Here is a 12,529-nt window from a genome sequence, read left to right on the forward strand (position 1 = left end):
CTGTCAGTCCATACTATATTGAGTGGCCATCGTAGTGGTGCAACCTGAACGATGTTTTCCCTACTTCCGGTCAAAGCCGCCATTTTGTGAAATAGGCATATAGGTGACGCTGGAGCACGCGGCCATTGTCTCTGTTCAACAAAACAAGTATATATATACACATACGCATATTTTTCCTCAATCAATCACCGAATACAAGGTGCAATTCGATGCCAACTGACCCTTCTCTCTGGTTTCATGTTTGTAAGGAAAATTAAGGGGGAAATTACTATAGCATTTCAGCCAAACATTCATTCGTGCCACGCTGCTTTTCTTTGAACGAAAAAAAACCCTCTGCTCCCCCTACACAATTTCTTCTCCTGTTATTTTATGCTTAAAACAAGCAAATAAATCTGACTACAGGGTAAGAAAAAATTCGTGAACTTTTCCCATAAACACTTAATTCAAGAAAAATTGTCCCACCCCACTGGCCATTTTTTTATCCACAATACACATTCGATGTCTGCAGGCACCATTGTCTTTGTTCAACGCAAACAATTCTGTTGCGTTTTTCTTTGAACGAAGTGCTCCGCCTAGATAATTTGACCCATATTCACATGGGTTTGTTTCTCGTTTTTTTTCTTTGAGAACAATCTATATAGCGCCTTCCACAATCGTTTTGGTGTTAGCTTTACGTAAAATAGAAACACAGAAAAGTACTGAGCGATGGAGAGACCACGAACGCGGAACGTATTATGGACCACGGACTGGCAAACAAACTGGCAACCACGCACTAAAGAAGCAAACTCTGATTTTAAACTCACCTTATTTGTCCCCGGAAAGCGCCAGAGTCGATGCACGGAGTGGACGGAACAAGCCTCGCTTCCATAGCCGAAGGTCAAAAATCCATTTAAACGTGTAGTCCCCGGTGTCCACTCGATCTTACCCAAAAAGCCGAGAAGCGATACCGCAATGGCATCCGGAGAAGGCGCTGGCTGTCGGGATGGAGGTTAGCGGGTCAGAGGTCCGGCACTGAAGGTCTGCGTTCATTATTCACCGTGTGCATTTCACTCTATATCCACTTTCTAATGTATAGCACTTGATAAGGATTAACAGTTTAAAAACAGAAATGCAAGACATCAGAAAATACATTTATTTTTTACTTTCATAACATGAGAGGTGTCATACAATAACAAATATGAGCTTTAAAATCACATTCCTAAGTTAAAAATATACATAAAAATAGATATATGGATCATTACACAAATCACTACTCAAAGGACCTATGTTAAATAACTGCTTCAATATTAATTAACAATAACATTTGGCCAAGGCAGTCCTTGTAAATAGACATATAAATAGACAAATAAAATCATGACATATATGCCGTAGAGCCTGAGATAGAGAAAAATAATAAGGAATTCTGCTTTTACTACCATCTCAGAAATATTGCCAGAATTAGAGGTTTTGTCTCAAGACAGGACTTAGAGAAACTTGTTCATGCTTTCATCACCAGCAGGGCCGATTATTGCAATGGTCAATGGATTTAAAAAGTACTGTTTCTTGTTTAAAAACCACTTCATGGCTACAATACATGACAGATATGCTAATCGAATATGAAACCGATTACTCGGATCAATAGGATCAGGTCATTTAGAAAAAACAAGGGTTCACTCAAAACAAGGTGCCTCAGCATTCAGTTATTATCAGCTTTCAGAAGAGATCAGATGTGCTTCAACAGTAGACACTTTTAAATCTAGATTAAAAACACATCAGTTTAACTTTGCATTTACTGAATGATTTAAAACAGTACGAATAAAACAGTACAAAAGAATAAAACAGTATGAACCTTACCTGTTATAAAGGGAATGAAGCTTACGGTATGGTGCTTACCTGCAGAAATAAATAAAGTACAATAAGAACACACAGAACTTCAATTTTCAAAATTATTTTAACATTAAATGATGATTATTTTACTGGTTTACCTGTTTGTGATTACCACAGGATCCCGTCACCTGGCTGCGGTCTTCATTTGGTGAACGGTTCTTCACTCATAATTGACCTATACAAGAAATAGAGAAGAATAATAAGCAATTCTGCTTTTACATGTAGATGTGTGCCCCAAGAACACAGACACACCGGCTCCAAAAAGTTTAAACAGTACACATTTCTGTTATTTTAATGTGGCAAATGTGTCAGCTTTAAAAGAAGCATACATTACCTTTTAAAGAGGAAATACCTTTTGCATGAAATACCTTTACTCCCAGCATAAGCAAGCAATTTTCAAAATGCTTTTAAAAGTAAATAGTGATTATTTTACTTGTTTACCTGTTTGTGATTACCATGGAATCCTGTCACCATCATTTTTAAGCTTGTAAAGCAAATAATGAAATATTGACTTAGTAGGAAAAAATATTTTGGAAGTATCGTGATAAATGATGAAGAAAATATTTTGCAAAGTGATGGTTAGCACACGGTTGATGGTACCTATTAAATTCCATCATATTTTTTTATTCCTACTATGGAAGTCAATGGTGACTATCTGCTGTGGGTTTACCATCATTCCTCAAAATACCTTCTTTTGTGTTACTCAGAAAAAAACTAATCCTCGTGTTGTTGTAAGCCTGTATGCATGAGTAAATGATGACAGAATTATCATCATAAATTGAAATATCCCTTTAAACTGTATTTCCCCCCTTAAACCTAAACTTATTTTCCTACAGCAAGTCATTTAGGTAATCAAGAAAATACTTTACCCGTTGTCTTTGTGAGTTAAACAAATACAGCTACGCTTCCAGGTCTGTCGACGTTGCTGTGGTTTTTCGACAGCTGTAGTATGAAGGGTAGCGAATGAATGAATACATTGCAAAAAATCATTTCTTACTTGTTATTTCGAACTGTTTTAACTATACAAATATCTAGAAAGTCTTAAAATAAGATGCATTTTTTGATGAGCAAAATGCCCTAAGAAAATAAACCTAGCCTTTAGGGAGAAAAAACTCAGAATTTGGGCTTAAAACAAGCAAATAAATCTGCCAAAGGGGTAAGAAACAAATCTAGATATAAACACTTAATTCAAGAAAAATTGTCGTAGCCCATTGGCAGATTTGTTGGCTGGTTTAATGTACATGCATGTACAATATTTCAATTTGTCTTGTATTTATTAGCATTTTGTATTGCCCAACGCTGTCTAGGTTGTTTAACTGTTGTCATTTTCTTATAAAAGCCTTTATAATTTATTAGTTTGGATGATTGCCATTCCCGAGAACCTCTTATATTGGAAGTAAAAGAATCATCTAAGCATTATTTTGTGCTCTTAGACATGTAGCCGTTTGATTGTGGTTCTATTTAATGGCTAGTCTATTCGTTTGGAATGGTCAAACGGCTATTAGATTTTCACTGACAGCCCAAATTAAGCCTTGTTTTAGCCTAGACACTTATTCGCTGTCTATTAAAAGTTATGTAGTCGTTGAATAGCCGCTTTTTTGATGACTAATGTATTCTTGGGCCGTGGTTAGACGTCTCTTGGATTTTACGTAAAACGACAAGCGAATCTATTTTTAACACAAAGGTCAGGGGAGCGCGAACGCAGTCCCCCACTATCAGAAATTTTGCAGTCGAGATTCCCACATTTGGGGAATTCGCAAAGGGTCAGCCCAACCGGAGTGCAATGGCTGAGCCTCGCCCTGGGTGAACCACCTTCATGATCATGGTGTCTCCCCTGCCAGGTAAGTATGAGCGACACCCTTTGAGGCCAGACGGCCGCATCTTCCTGTGACCGATCACATCGACGGCGCCCCCGGAGGCCGTCGACTAACATTTCATTTACTGTGTGTGACCAGGTGGAAAGCGCACGAAGCCACGTCTGAGACCAAACATTCTTCGAGATCTACCCTGTTTTTATTCCGTTTCCAGCCCGGTTGAACCGTGTAGAGTGAAATATGTGAAACAATTTAAATCAAATGGATTTAAATTGCGCATTCAAATATATGGTTTCGTTATTACAAAGTAACTTTACGTGGAATAGAAACAAAGAAATGTACAGAGCAATCAAGAAACAACGAAAGCATAGCAATTTTAGAACGTGGATAAATAAAAACACAGGGCTCAATGACTTACCCGTTGTCGTTGTGAGTTAAACAAGTACAGCTATGCTTCCAGGTCTGTCGACGTTGCTGTGGTGTTTCGACAGCTGTAGTATGAAGGGTAGTGAAAAAAGTTTTCAGGTGTTTTTAACATTCCAATCGGTCTCGTTCGCTTTTGTTGCGCCTTCAGCTGTGTCGAGGATGTTTAATTCGTCCTCGTATCACCTCCGCAAACTTGTAAAGAAAATAATTAAATACATTACAAAAACATTTCTTTATCAGCGTGTTCATTTCCACGCAAGCTTTTCGTTAAACCAATAAAGCCAACGAAACCACAGCAATTTTAAAACACACGGATTAGAAAAAACACCGTCACTCACGCACAAAAGAAGCAAATTCTTTTTTTATACTTGACTTATTTATCCCCGAGATGGGGAGCGCACCATTCATGGAAACACTGCAATACCATGTTGATGCATGGAGTGGAAGGAGCAAGCTCCGCTTCCATTTCCGAAGGTGAAAAATCCATTTAACATATAGTCCCCGGATAGGAGACGTATCAGACATTAAACTGATAAGAACAGATCCTATTTTTGTTTATTGAAACAAGATCATCATATAAATAACAGCACATGCTGTAAACAAGTCAGGTTACATAAAACATTTTATACCCCTGCACATGCAGGTCTAAAAACAAAAAATAGATCTGAAATAAAACATAATTTTAATGAGGATTAAAAACGCAATTTAAATCCTGAAACTCTAAAACACAAAATATAAGATATCCACATGCTATTTAAAAGCACCTCTATACAATTTATGTTATCTTTAAAACCATTAAAAATAACTACAGTTCAATATACTTAATTTTTTAGAATAACATTAGCTATTTGCAAGTGCTTCCAGTGTGTTTTAAGAACCAGGATAAAAAACAGTGTTAAAATAGCATTTAAAACAGTAATTTGTAAGCCTCTAATCAGTAAAAGCAAGATAAAATGGGGTGAAAACAGTGTTCTATTATACTGGACCGGGGAGGTGAGCCTTCCCTTCCGGCCCACCCCTGGCCCTCAGTTTCAAGCCATCAGACCCTGCTTCAGGGACCCAGAGGAGATCCCCACCCGCTGGCCCGCTGTTCCCGTAGCCAATGGTGGTGAGGGTGCATCTACGGGCGACCAGGGTCGGTGGCGGCCAGGACCCTCTCTGTGGCAACCCCGGCCCCCCCATCCGAATGATTAGGTGCGGTGCCCCTGCAGCATGTACTCGACCGTCCTTACAGTGGCGTGGAGGGGCACCGTCACCCGTTTCCCCACCAGCAGGTTTCTGGCAGTCCAGATTGCATGCTTTATAGCGTTCAGGGTGAGCCAGAGCTGTGTAAACTGTTTTTTTGTTAAGTCCTTCATGCTCCAGCCCACCCCTAGGACGGCGAGTTTGTAGTCCATCTGGACTCCACCCGCTGGCAGGCACGGGAAAACTAGGGGGCCGGTCGTGGTCCACTGGTCCTGTGCAGCGCCGCACTCCCAGAGGACATGCCGCACGGTCTCCTGTTGATCACACCCAGGCCGTGGGCATTTTGCGTTGGTGGACATGCCCCTGGAGTGCATAACCGCCCTGGTCGGGAGGATCTCATGGGCCGCCATCCACGAAAGGTCCTTATGCCGGTTCTGGAGGGCAGGGTGGGCTGCGTTCCTCCACGCAGTCTTTGCCTCGCTCTCCATTAGGCCTGACACTGGGCTCACCTTCTCCCGATCCTGCACAACAGAGATTATTTTTTTATGATTAGTTAAAACGTTCAAATTTTGGTTTTCACAATCATATTTCTTTAAAAATTTCTTAATAAAACCATATTCTTTTGGCAAGTTAAAAGACACTGGGGCTCTGAGATCTACTTTTAAAACTTTTAAAGTGCGTAAATACGACCCCATCCAAAACTTAACCATTGCTGTGGTCGCACTACTTGATGGGGCCGTAGCGTACTTGATGTGTAATGCTGTGAAATTACTCCCTAAAAACAAGCTGAGGTCCGGAAGACCTTTCCCTCCGTTTTCCTTTCTCTTTTTGATGATTTCTCTTCGTGTCCTCTCCCACTTAGAACCCCAAAGGAAATAAAAAACTGCTCTTTCTACAGCTAAAATGAAGAACCTGGGGGGGCTAAAAACAGAACACAATAATAAAAACAGGGGTAAAATCACAGCTTTAAAAACTAAAATCTTTCCCTCCATAGTCAAAGTCCTCAGTCCCCACAGTCCTAGTCGCTGTCTCACTTTGCCTAAAATTCCACTCCAGTTACCACTTCCCCCACCCTCACTGTCAAATTTTACACCTAAAATTTTTATGTCCGTTTTTCTGAGTGTCACGTCCAGTCCTCCCAAGTCTATATCACCCAACTGTCCAAAGAGCTGGGCCTCAGACTTGTTCCTGTTTAATATTGAGCCTGAGGCCTGTCCATAAAAGTCTGTTAACTCCAAAGCTCTCCGGACAGATAAAAAGTCAGTAGTTAAAATTGTCACGTCATCCATATATAACACACATTTTGTTGTCACTCCTCCCATTCCTGGTACTTTAAAACCTTCGATCCGTTGGTCCCTTCTCAAGAGCTGTGCCAGTGGCTCTATGCAAGCCACATACAGGAGCGGAGATAACGGGCAGCCCTGACGGACGCCGCTGTGTATATTGACAGCATTTGTTAGATGCCCGTTAACAAGGATTTTGCTGGTTATATCGTTATACAGCAATCCCACCCATGCTAAGAACCTCCCTGGGAACCCCATTTTACACAGTACCTGCAAAAGGTACTGGTGCGAGACACGGTCAAAAGCTTTTTCAAAGTCTAAATTTAACACTATTAGGCCAATGTTTCTGTCTCTCGCAAAACAGATGACGTCTCTAATCAATATCAGGCTGTCTGTGATCCTCTTCCCGGGCACAGCGCATGCTTGATCCGGGTGGATCACATCTTTTAAAAACATAGACATTCGTGATGCTAAAAGCTTACTAAAAAGTTTACAGTCAAGGTTTAAAAGGCTGATTGGTCTCCACGTTTTCAAATCGGTCTTATCCCCTTTTTTGTGTAGAAGTGAAACAATACCTATTCTAAAACTGTCAGGGAGTCGGTCCAGTCTGTCAAAGTCATTAAAAGCCTTTAAAAGTTCTGGTGCTAAAATGTCCCAAAATTTTGCATAAAACTCCACCGGAAGGCCATCACTTCCCGGTGACTTACCTGTTTTGAAATCCTTCATGCCTTTAGTGAGCTCTAAAATAGTAAAATCTTGGGTTAAAACATCACACTCATTATCAATTTTCTTATTTAAGTTTTCCAGAACTTTACTTATTGCTTCATCAGTTACTTCTTTCTTTTTGTATAAATCCTTATAAAATGTTTCCACTTCCTCTAAAATTCCTTCAGTGTTACTGACTTCCTTGTCGCCATTTTTAAGTTTAGCTATTAGCCCCTTGTTTGTTATAATTTTCTTAAAAAAGTATCGTGTACATTTTTCACCTTCTTCTATATCTTTTTCTTGACTCCTTAAAATCACCCCTTTATTTCTTTCTTTTTCGATCTCAGCCATTTTCTTCTTAACCTCTTTTAATTCTTCATTAAAATCAAAGCCCTCATTTACTAACTTAAAATACTTTTGTAGTCTTTTTTGCAGTCCCAACATGCATCGCTTTTCTTTGTTCTTTTTTTCCGTCCCTTTCTGTCTAAAAAACAGTTTTGTCCGATGCTTCACCATTTCCCACCACTGTGCATGTGAATCAAAAAAGTCCTGGAGGGTCTGCCATTGACTGAATTGCTCCCTGTATTCTCTAACTATCTCCTCGTTCTGCAACAGGGAGCAATTCAGTTTCCAGATCCCTCTCCCTATCGTCAGGTTGCTGGTGAGGGAAAGTGTGCAAGACAACATAGCGTGATCAGTAAAAAACAAGGGTGTTAATCTAGCATCAGTTGGCGGACAGTCGCGCACGAAGATGTAGTCGATGCGCGAGGCATTGGTGCCATCACCACTGACCCAGGTGTAGCCCGGCTCTCTTGGATGCAAAGTCTTAAAACAGTCAACTAATTTAAAATCCTTAACCAAACTTTGCATTAAAACTGACGTCTTGTCAACCTTAAAATCTTCCCCTGCCCTCTTCCTGTCTGTCTTAGCTAAGACACAATTAAAATCCCCCCCAACCACTAAAGGTGCCCTCCCAAGCATGTGGGACTGCAGTTCCTCTAAAAGCTCATACCTATCATTTTTACCTGTAAAACCATACACATTTAACACTTTAAAATCTCTATCTAAAAAAGTCAAGTTTGCTAAAATGGCCCGTCCATCTCTCACCACCGTGCTCCCCTTCACCAAGATATGAGGGTTATTTAGTAAAATCGCCACTCCGTCGTTTTTGTTAAAATTTGACCCGCTCCATATGGAGGGTCCCGGCGTCCATTTCTCCTCCCACATCCTGTAACTAGATAAAAAAGGTAAGCCACATTCTTGTAATAAAAAGATATCAGACTTTTGAGATTTTAAAAATGATAAAACCATTTGTGCTTTTATCATAGACTTTACACTTCTTACATTAATAGTGGAAATTGTGAGTGCCATGATAAAATTAAGTAAAAAAGGCATGAGCTTAAAGGAAATTAAAACATATTATTTAAAAGACTACGCATTTCGTTGAGGTCATGAAATCTCTTGTGACACTTGCTCCTCTTTAATACTAATAGTTTTAGGTTCAGGAGGAGGAGTGCCTATCACCTTGGGATCCGCAGAGAAATTCTCTTGCGGCTCCTTTGGCGATGATGTTCTCAGCTGTATTTGCAGAAAAGATACCTCATTCGGGGATACTGAGGGCCACACCCTGTCCTCCTCATTGTCACCCGAACTGGTGGACCTCAATTTTTTCTCCTCTGTTTGACACAAAGGGGACCCCGCAGGTCTTTTTTGCAATTGTGCATTTGGTAACCAATCAGAAGTTATATCACCGGTGCTTTCAATATAATTTTCTTCCATTTCTACTTCTGGTACTGTTATCAAAGAGGAGGCGTCTGATTCATCTGACTCCTCCTCTTCCCTTTCCTTGTCTGCCACCACACATAACTTTACCTTGTCTTGTTGGGGGGGAGGAGCTTCATCTTCCCGGCCGTTACTCGCTTCTGGCTCCGCCCCTTGGACCGCCCCCTCCGCTCCGTTTTGGCCAATCCCTGGGCTTGAATGAGTATTTGAAATTCCCTCCAAAACCTCAGGGACCGCCTCTTCCTCTCTGATCGGGTTGTTTGGGGCGGCCATTTTAGCTTTCAGTATGTTGGCAAACGATTTAGGGCAATCTCTATAAAGATGGTTAAATTCCCCACAGAGATTGCACTTCCTGCCATTGGTACATTCATCAAAAACGTGACCAATTTCTCTGCACTTTCCACACACTATTTCCTGGCATGCCTCGGCGAGATGCCCATTTTGGCCACACTTGCGGCACAATTTGGGCATCCCTTGATAATGAATGTAACCTCTATTTTCGCCCAGCACAATCATGGAAGGTATTTGACTCAAGCCGTGAAACCCGCTTGGATTCTCCCATTGTTTAATGGGCACTCTCCAAGCGCAGTTCCAGATGCCGTCTTCATCTAACACCTTAACTGGCTGTCCACGAATAGAGCAATATCTAGCCAACCACACATAAATGTCCTCTCCACTCACAGTTTCATTAAACATCCTGACAATTACTACCTTAAGCGAATTATCAGTCAGTTTCTCCACTGTGAACATGGAAAAATTGGCTTTTAACGTTTCAAACCGAGACCAGAAAACGTTGAGCAGTGAAGCGCTATTAAAACTTAAATCAAATCCACGGTTTTGGGGCAAAGTCAATAAGCAGTTCACGTCAGTCACCGAGAAACCCAACACTTTTTGTACTAACTTACGTGAGAAATCAAGCCTAGACATTACCATTAACGTCCCATCGTTATTTTTATTAAACAAAAAGCGCACGCTATGGTGCCTCCGCATACCGGCCCTAGCAGCCGCCATGCTGGAGGCACCGCCAGCCAATAAATAACTAAAACCAACAATAAATATCTAAAAGATTAAACTACCAAATAAATAACTAAAAAACTACACAAAGCAATAAATAGTAAAAGCGAAAGGAATAAGAGGCACTTACCCGTAGACGCGAGTTTTTCTCCTTTTACGGCGAGATGTTATTTACCCTGAAAAAAACTGTAATTCCGTACAAACAGAAAATGATCCACAAGTATGTCCAAAATTTCCCTCCGTTGGTAAAGATTAATGCCACTGTTTAGCAATAATCTACTTCCCAAACAGAGAAGTCGATCGCAGTCTTAGCCAAAAGGCCGAGAAGCGATACCGGAATAGACGCAGCCAAAGGGGGAGCCGGCGAAGGCGCTGGCTTTTGGGGTGGAGGCTAGCGGGCATTTAACTCTATACGTTCTCATTGTATAACCCAGAGGTAGAACGTTGAGCTAGCAAATCAGAAGTTCATGTTTTAATGCAGGATCTGATCCACGCTCATGAGAGAGAGAGAGAGAGAGAGAGAGATAGAGAGAATTTAGAATTTTCAAAAAACCTTTATTACAAATTAAAACATTTTCATAACCTCAAATCAGAAAAAACAAAGAAAAAAATATATATAGTAACGGAAATAACAAAAAAATAAGCCAACATAGGAGCAAAGAACAAATCATCTTCAATAACCAGACACAGAGCTCCTCCATAATACCAAATCAATTCAAAAGAAAGAAGATCATTCATTGCTTTAAAGTATCTAAAACCAATAAGGATTCTAGATTTAACTTATTTTAAAAACTGCTAATGTATCATGGCTTCCAGGTCTGTCAACGTTGCTGTGGTTTTTCGACAGCTGTAATATGAAGGGTAGAGTGAAAAAAAATATTTAAGTGTTTTGAACATCCCAATTTGTTCGTTTACTTAGTATTTTCTTAATGTTTTCGAGTTAAAAAATAATTCTTAAATCGAGATACATTTACTTAATAAGCAAAGTGGCTTAGAATTTAAGTCTTGTTTACTGAAATAAATTCTAAAATGTAATAGGTTAAGGCTTAAAACAAGTAAAAATATCTGCCAGTGGGGTAAGAAAAATAAACCTAAATTGAGTTTATTATTGAATTAAGTTGAAACTAGAATTAAGTTTATTTTTCTTACCCCGCTGGCAGATATTTTTTATTTGTTTTAAATATAAACCTGTTGATTTTTATAATTTATTTCAATTATTTTACAAAGTATGCGATCTGATTTTTTTAATCGCGGTGTTTCTTTTATTCCTCGTTTCTTTTCCGTGCATTTGCTTTATTTATTTATTTTTGCTTGTTGCATTTAAATGCACATTTGATTTGTTGCCACATTATTATGTGTTAATGTATTTTTTAACATGTTTATCAACAAAAAGTGCGTTATTATAATTAATTATATAGCTGTGAAATATATACAAGAATTCCCAGCAAAAACAAAACGTTTTTATAACAATTTTCTATTACAATACATAATATCTTAAGCCACTTTGCTTACCAAGTAAATGTATCTCCATTTAAGCATTGTCAGATATTCACTAGAAAACAAGACAAAAACAGTAAGTAAGATATTAATTTACTTTTTTCTTTCAAACATAAATTTACAGACGGCTGGAAATTTTTAATAAAATAACTAGCCATACCTATTCGGGTCTGCTCCCGTTTGCTGTGATGACGGGGGACTTAGTCCAAAGCACATTTTGAGGAATACTTACACATTTTACTTCTTATTTCTTTGAAATTAATTATGCATACACTATGGATTAAAAATGTCCCGACTGCGAACCTGATAAAACCCAGGTAAAAAGCAAATACAAATAAACCATTTTGATTTAGCAAAAGTTTACAAATAAATGCACTCCTTGCACACAACAAGCACGTCTAGTTACCATTCATATTTTGCGTGATTTAAGTTTCGTCGCATACATTTTGGAAGGCACACGATAAAAACAAAATAAGGCTTTTAATGTATGCCGACCTCATTCTCCGTTGAGGGCTTATCAATCATAATAAACGCTGTTAACTCTTCTCATTGAATGGTCTAAATCCAATGCTGGTAAAGAAATCAAATGTGCATTTAAACGCAACAAGCAAGCCGTAAAGCAATGGATGCAGGCAAACAAACGAGGAATAGCACATACAACACCACGATTAGATCATCGGGTCGCATACTTTGGAATTAATAAGAAATAATTATTCAGTCTAAAGAAATAAGAAGTAAAATGTCTAAGTATTTCTCCAAATGTGCACACTCATTACAATAAACGGGAGCAGACACGAATAGTTATGTATGTCTCGTTATTTTATTTAAAATTGATAAGCTGTCTAACATATGATATATTTTGATAATACGAAATGCTAAAAAAATAATATAACACCAATCGACAATATCTGTTATTGTTATTTTTACAAGTAAATTCATGTGTAGGAGAAAACAAAG

At 39.1% G+C, this 12,529-nt stretch overlaps 1 non-coding gene and 1 pseudogene across 1 annotated transcript; both read right to left on the reverse strand.

Moving 5' to 3' along the window:
- Nucleotides 1-3,552: 3,552 nt before the first annotated feature.
- On the reverse strand, nucleotides 3,553-3,715 carry LOC135753429 (U1 spliceosomal RNA). The gene has a single exon (XR_010533617.1). It is a non-coding gene; the product is annotated as a U1 spliceosomal RNA (small nuclear RNA).
- Nucleotides 3,716-4,496: 781 nt separating this feature from the next.
- LOC135753484 (U2 spliceosomal RNA) lies at nucleotides 4,497-4,676 on the reverse strand (annotated as a pseudogene).
- Nucleotides 4,677-12,529: the final 7,853 nt, after the last annotated feature.

Source organism: Paramisgurnus dabryanus, chromosome 9 (assembly GCF_030506205.2).
Source record: "Paramisgurnus dabryanus chromosome 9, PD_genome_1.1, whole genome shotgun sequence".
Classification (NCBI taxonomy): Eukaryota; Metazoa; Chordata; class Actinopteri; order Cypriniformes; family Cobitidae; genus Paramisgurnus; species Paramisgurnus dabryanus.